Raw genomic sequence first — 7583 nt, forward strand, 5'->3', positions numbered from 1 at the left:
CTGCTGCCTTTGGCTTGAGTGAGTAGGCATATGACTTTTATGTCTCAGTTCTGAGAGTCAGATGATCCCGAGACCATGTTTCATGCAACATTTCTGTTTCTATGACATAAATCCCCGATTTCCATTGTCTCCTTGCCAGTTAAAGGTGGCCTGTAGCGACTGTTGGGTTTTCCACCCATGACTGTGCCAGAAAATGTTATTTTCCTGATTGTGTTCCCTCTTTATGGATTGGCTTGACCCTTGCCTTTTCTCATTCTCTTTGTCCTGAAGGCAGTTTGCACAAAAACCTGCCTATCCATTCTGCTTGTTCCTAGGAATTTCATCAAGAAGAGATGCTGAGTAACAGAGTCTCGTTAGTTCAGGCTTGCTTCCTTCCTTCCTTCCTTCGTTCACTCATTATTTATTATTTATATGTTGGTTTGCACAAAACTTACTCTTCAGGTGTATAAATCAGTGGTTTTCGGTATATTCATAGAATTGTTCAGCCATCACTACCATCTGATGTCAGAACGTTCACCCCCACAAAGAAACTCCATATCAGTTAGCAGCTACTCCCCACCCCTAACTCATGCCAGACACTCAGCTACTCTCCCGTCTCTGTGGATTGGGATATTTCACATAAATGGAATCATATAACATGTGGCCTTTTGTGTCTGCCTTCTTGTGTTTAGCAGAACGTTTTCAAGGCTCATGCCTGTCATAGCATGAATCAGCACTTCATTCTTTTGTATGGCTGAAGAGTAGCATGTTGTATGGATGGACTATGTTTCGCTCATCTGTCGACCAGTTGATGGCATTTGGGTTGTTTCTACTCTGTGGCTGTTGTGAGTGATATAATGTTCAGTGGGTGGACAGATTTGTATGTGCACATATGTTTTCGCTTGTCTTGGGTATATATCCAGGAGAGGATGTGCTGGGGTTTATGCTAATTCTATCTTTAACTTTCCGAGGACCTGCCAAACTTCGCTAGTGGCGCCATTTTCTGCTCCCACCAGCAGTGTAGGAAGGCTCCAATTTCTCCATAGCCTTGCCAACACTTGTTATTGTCTGTTGTTTTGATCACAGCCATCCGGGGAGCTGGGGGCGGGTGGGGGCGGGGAGGGGTATGTCATTGTGGTTTGACTCTAGGGCTTTATTTTGAGGCCAGTCTGCTTGTTCACTGCCTCTTAGTCACACTTGTCTTGATCTGTGATGTGAGAACTTGGTTTTGAGTATGTTTTCCTAGTCCTGCATGTGGGCATCTGATGTGACAAGTACAGGGATGCTCCTCTCTATGAGACAGAATCACTAAAATCAGGTCTACCCCAGAAAAGCAGTGTTCACTGTCCTGGTTGGCTGCCTCTGCCCCCTCCAGATTGGTTTTTGTCTCACTGCATGGCCCAGAGTGAGTCCTGTTTTGCTGCCTTTGTGACCATCCTTCATTCTGCTTTATGGTGGGGTGGGCAGGTCATTGCCCTGTGCCAGGGAGGGAACTTGGCAGAGGCTCTTTAGCCTGCCAGGCCCGGGGAACTCCTGACTGAGTACTGGAGATATCCCGGGCCAGTCCGTTCCTGCCTCAGATGGGCATCCCCCCCACCCCATAGGCCAGATAATTACCTTCTGCACTGATAGTTACAGAGCCCTTTGCACACAGCCGCTCTCTCCTGGGACCCTCCTTTTCACATTCTGTAAGATAGGGTGAGAAATGTCCCCCCCCCCCACTTCCCATGAGGAAATTGCAGAATAGAGAGGTTAAGTGACTTCCCCAAGGCCACCCAGCTAGTACAAGGCCAGAAGCAGACTCACGTCCTCGTCATCTGGTGGCATGTTGCTGGGTCTCTTGTCATCGGGCTGGGGGACATCAGGCATGTGAACGTGGTTTCAGGATGTGCGCTGGATTTGAAGTGGCTCCATCATTTGCTTTCTGGATGTTTCTGATGTAACGGCGATGAGAACCTGCTGGATCCGAGAACTGACAGTGTTGTGCTTAGGCGGCTGAGCCTGCATTCATGTGGGCTGGTGGAGGGTGATAACGAGGATGTGGTCACTTTCCCTGTGCCATCACAGCTATTGCTTTGTTTAAACAAAGTCAATTAGCACTGTGGTTTCCCCTGCTAAGAAAACCCTGTTCATTCATCCATTCAGCTGATGTTTGTTATGCCACTTGGTAGGTACCCGTCTAGGCATTAGAGCTGTGGTCCCTGTTCTCAAAGAACTTGCAGGCTCTTGGGGAGACCAACAAATGAAAGCTTACCATGTAATGTGGTAATCCCAACAGTAAGGTTCAGGGGCAACTGAGAAGAAGAAGTCTTTAAAATCAGCCTGAGAGGGTCAGGGGGAGACTTCCGCCGAGGCTTGAAGGCGGGTCAGGATTTTGCCCTAGAGTCCGGTTGTGGGGTGGGCAGCAAGAGGAGGTTGTCCAGACAAAAGTGAGGCATGGATGAATGGATTGAGGCATGTGGGACCTGGTAAATAAGAGTCTGGCGTGCTTTAGAATTTTAGAATAAGTAAATCAGTATTGTTGGGTATTTAAAAAAAAAAAGTTTTAGCCTGAAGGGCATGGGAGGAGTCTAGAAGGAACAGGAGTGGGGAGTGGAGGCTGGTGGGGAAGGGTACACTGTAGAGAGCATCCTGTTGGGGGGGGCAGGGATGTTGCCTCTGATCCCTGTGGTCAAAGGAGAGCCCCCGCCACCTGTTTTTTCCCGCTACTCTCCAGTTTCTGTTCCCTTCCATTTATCAACACCATCTAGCCCGTCCTGTCACAGGCAATGCTGAGGGACTCCAGGTTGTAGAGAGTCAGTTCCTGGAGCACAGAACCAGGGCATTGACGGGAAACCCTCCTTGTGCAAGGACAGGTCTTCGGGAGTTGCAGCCTTAGGCGCAGGGCAGGTCCTGGGGAGGTGTGCCAGACAGATGGGCTCCGGATTTGCCTGGGTGGTGTTTGAGTCCTGCCTTCACTGCACACCAGTTGGGCAAGTGCTTTTTATTTCTCTGAGCCACAGTTTTCTATTTCTTCCTTTTTATTTTTTTTTTTAAAGGCCCTAACACATACATAACGGGAAGTTTACCATTTTGGCCATTTTTCAGTGTCCAGCTCAGCGGCATTAAGTACATTCCCATTGTTGTGCAACCATCACCACCGTCCATCTCCAGAACTTGTTTATCTTCCCAACCTGAAACTCTACACCTGTTAAGCACTAACTCCCTGGCCCCCCCCCCTGCAGCCCCCGACAACCGCTATGCTACTTCCTGTCTCTATGAATTTGACTGTGAATTGTTGAATCATACATATTTGTCTTTTTTTGTGCCTGGCTTATTGTACTCCGCATAAGGTCTTCAGGGCCCATCCATGTTGGTGCATGTGTCAGAATTTCCTTCCTTTTAAAGGCTGAGTGATAGTCCATTGTATGGATACGCCGTATTTTTCAACCTACTCATCTGTTGACGGGCATGTGTTGGGTTGTTTCCACCTTTTGGCTCTTGTGAGCAATCTTCTATGAGCAAATACCTGTTGCAGTCCTTGCTTTTGATCCTTTGGGATACATACCCAGAAGTGGAGTTGCTGATCATATGGCAATTCTTAGCCACATTTTTCTGATATGTAATATGAGGTTTCAAGATTACCGTGCAGCTTAGATTTGATAGATTATACAAACTGCGGAGCATATGCTTGGCACACAATAAATGCTAATCCCTTCCTTTCTGAAAGGCCCCTTTGTGCCCTTTAAAACAAAAGGACTTTTAACTCTTTTGATGAAAAATACCTCTTCAAAGGCACCTGGCTGACTCAGTTGGTAGAGCATGTGAATCTTGATCTCGGGGTTGTGAGTTCGAGCCCCACGTTGGGCATAGAGTTTACTTAAAACAACAGAATAAGGGGCTCCTGAGTGGCCCAGTTGGTTAAGCGACTGCCTTCGGCTCAGGTCATGATCCTGGAGTCCCGGGATCGAGTCCCGCATCGGGCTCACTGCTCAGCAGGGAGTCTGCTTCTCCCTCTGATCCTCCTCCCTCTCATGCTGTCTGTCTCTCACTCTCTCAAATAAATAAAATCTTAAAAAAAAAAAAAAAAAAAGAATAAAATAATACGAAATAAATGTTCTTTGCTGTTCTCATGCATTAAAAAAAAAAACAAAACCTCCTCAGGGCTAGTGCCTGGTTCCTTCTAAGTGAAGGGAATCGAATAATTTAAGCCTCTCTTGATGCCTCTGGGTTATTGTTAGGATCTATGTTAGAGCACCGTGCTGCCTTCAAAGAATTGGGCTTTTAACAACTCCCACAAATGGTCTCTAGCTGTTGGGAATATTTGTCTCCATTTCATCATTTTCCTGCCTCCTCCCTTCCTATCCTTCTTAGTGCTGTTAGTGTATCTATCTGACTGTGGTTGCCACCCTCCCTCATTCAAGTTCATGTTTCAAGTCTTCCTTCTACTTGGGGACCAAATGACTGAGACTCTCACTGTTGTGTGAAAGTAGGAAGAGACAGGCGCTGAATGAAATTCTATAACCACCCTTCCCTGAGAGCAGTTTGTTTTGACTGAGTAGAAGTATTTTTTGGCAATTTTATGGAGCTTGAGTGAGGAGTCAGGTGGCCGGATTTGGAGAGTGAGGTGTCATTGCGTCTTGGAAATTCTGCCATGGAGGAGGTGAAAGCCAGATGAGTACTCTACCAGGTCCGAAGGGCAAGTGGACAGTTTCCATCTGGATGGTCTTGGAAGACTTCTTAGAGGAGGGGGAAATGGGCCCAGTTGGGGAAAGAGGAGGTGAATACATGCGTGAGAGAATGTATCTCCCTCCTCTGGAGAGAGTCAGAGGAAGCACAGAGCTAGGAAATCAGCTCCTGGCTGCCCCTTGGGCTCTATGGCCACTATGCTTTGTCACTCCTTCAGTGTAGGTCCCAGGAAAAGTCTGACATCTGACCATCTCCATTCCACCCTTTCCCTGTCAAGTCTTGTATTTACCATAGGAAATATTAGCATTGTCTTCATTTGGTCTGTTTTAGTATCCGGTATCTTATGTGTTCCTCAAAGGCATTTTTGTTCATTGTGGAAAGTGTGTAGAAGCCGGTGTCTTCTCTTTGCTTTGAACTTTAATTTTGCATCAGGTCTCTGGGCCATGGAACTTGGGCAGGAGTACTAGTGCTGACCCAGCACATACTTCAGTGTCTCCCTCCCTGCTGAGTAAGAGACTGGAATGCCAATTATTATCTCTGTTATTTACATTGTTCTGGAAGTCCTAGCCTGTGTAATAAGACAAGAAAAATAAGCAGTGAAAATATTGGAAAGGAAAAATAAAATGATTGTTATTTGTTGGATGGCCTTAAATATTCAAAGGAATTCACTGAAGGAAGTATTGGATCTAAGAAGAAAGTTTATTAAGATGACCAGTTTAAAAATATGTATTCAAAATTAACAGCTTTCTCCTATGCCAGAAGTAACCAATTAGAAAATATAATTTAAGAATCCCATTCATAATAGCCTACAAAATATAAAATAACTGGGAATTATAAGAATACATTCTTACATATGGGAACAGAGAGAAGACATTAATAAAAAAAAATACTATGTTAATGAATAGAAAGACCTAATACTGTAAAGAAGCAAATTCTTTAGGGATTAATCTATAAATTCAGTGTGATTCCAAGGAAAACCTCAAAAGGTATTTTGGCTTTTTGACACTTGACTGAATCACAGACAGTAAAAGCCAAGAAAATATTTTAAAAGAAAATAATGAAGAAGGGCAGGAAGCCATGCTTAATGGGATATTTTAAAAACTATAAAAAATGTCATAAAGTGGAATGACACTAGCTCTGGAAGAGACATCTACATCAATGAGATGAAGCAGAAAATCCATAAGTGGAACCAACTGTGTCTAAGTATTTAGTGTATGAAAAAAGGAACATTTCAAGCTCATGGGGAAATGATGGCACAGTCCTAGTATTATGCTGGCATAGCTAACCATTTGAAAAACAAAGAAAGGTAAATTTTGTGCCTTACATCCTATATCCAAATATCTTTCAGATGGGTTAAATTCAATTTAAACAACAAGGTCAAAAGAGAACCAGAAGAGAATACAGATGAAGAGTCCTGTACTTTAGATATTTTATCAGAGGTAGAATCAGAAAAGACAGAGACATTTGACAACATAGAAATGAAAGAGTCATCATCAGAGTAAAATAATTAAAAGGAGCATCAGAAGTAGGAAATTAGATTTGCAAAATATGATAACGGGTTGATGCATTTAAAATATGAAATCTTAACATTTCAGTAATAAGATGAACACTAATAGGGAAACTAAAGGGTATGAACATGGTATTCATAAAAGAAGAAATAATTCTACCATTAAACTTATGAAAAAATATTCAACTGAATAATGCAGAATACAAATTAAAATAACAGTGAGCTAAGTTTTTGCCTTCTAAATGTTCAAATATTGAAAAGAATTGTAATACCTTGTTAATGTGAAATGGGCACTCTGCAACTGAGGCTGAATATGGCCTTTCTGGAGGGCAGTAGGACAATATCTTTTTTTTTTTTTTTTAGATTTTATTTATTTATTTGTTAGAGAGAGAGAGCGCGCACAAGCAGAGGGAGCGGCAGGCAGAGGGAGAAGCAGACTCCCCGCTGAGCAAGGAGCCCGACATGGGACCGGATCCCAGGACCCTGGGATCATGACCTGAGCAGAAGGCAGACGCTTAACCGACTGAGCCACTCAGGCATCCCAGTAAGACAATATCTAACAAGAGCTTTGACAATGTATAAGCAGAGGATATTCATACCGTTTGACTCTGAATTACCGATGTGCAACATTTCCCTCTAAGGGTGTTCATTGTAATATTTATAATGAGAAAAAATTAAAAACAAGCTAAATGAGCAAAATAGGTGATAGGCTAAGTAAATGATGGCCATCTGTAGGAAAAGGTAGGGTGTAGTCATTAAAAACCATAGTGGGAAATATAAATATGAACATGTTCACAGTATATTGTAGTATATTGAATATTGATGGAAGAAAGCAGACCATGATCACTATGTCCAATTTCATACTACTTTTTCTAAAAAAGAGCTTTATTGAAATGTAATTTACAGACTAAAATTAGGATACCACTTTTGTAAAGAATATATAAGCAGGTGTGTAAGTGGGTAGGAATAAAGATTGGGTAGACATACATCAGTATGTATTTTCTTTGGATGATGAAATAACAGAATTTTGGGTTTTCCCTAAATTGTTGTTTTCCAGGTTTTTGGCATTTAAGTACTTTTTCACTTAAAGGAATTTTATAAAAAGAAAAGTTTCCTTGGAACTCTCCTTTGCATCTGGGTATTATCTCTTACCCCTGTCGTTCTTGGGAAGGAAGAGAACATAATGTGAGGAAGTGTTTGAATTTTATGTACAGTGGTGGAGGCTGGTGTTGGTGAACTTTCAACTACCCACACAGTTGTGAGGTTTAATGAAAGGCTCCCTGTGGGTGCCTGGCTGGCTCAGTTGGTTGAGCATCTGACTCTTGATTTCGGCTCAGGTTGTGATCTCAGGGTCGTGAGATCGAGCCCTGCGTCTGGCTCCATGCTGAGCATAGAGTTTGCTTAGGATTCTCTCTCTCCTTCTCCCTCT

At 43.1% G+C, this 7583-nt stretch overlaps 1 protein-coding gene across 1 annotated transcript in view; it reads left to right on the forward strand.

Annotated features, from left to right (window-relative positions):
* The window catches only part of DPYSL2 (dihydropyrimidinase like 2), a 133720-nt gene that overhangs the window by 83666 nt on the left and 42471 nt on the right, over positions 1–7583 (forward strand). The gene's annotated exons all lie outside the window — the stretch shown is intronic.

This window comes from Leptonychotes weddellii, chromosome 2, assembly GCF_054177405.1.
Source record: "Leptonychotes weddellii isolate Sample4059 chromosome 2, ASM5417740v2, whole genome shotgun sequence".
NCBI classification, from domain to species: domain Eukaryota; kingdom Metazoa; phylum Chordata; class Mammalia; order Carnivora; family Phocidae; genus Leptonychotes; species Leptonychotes weddellii.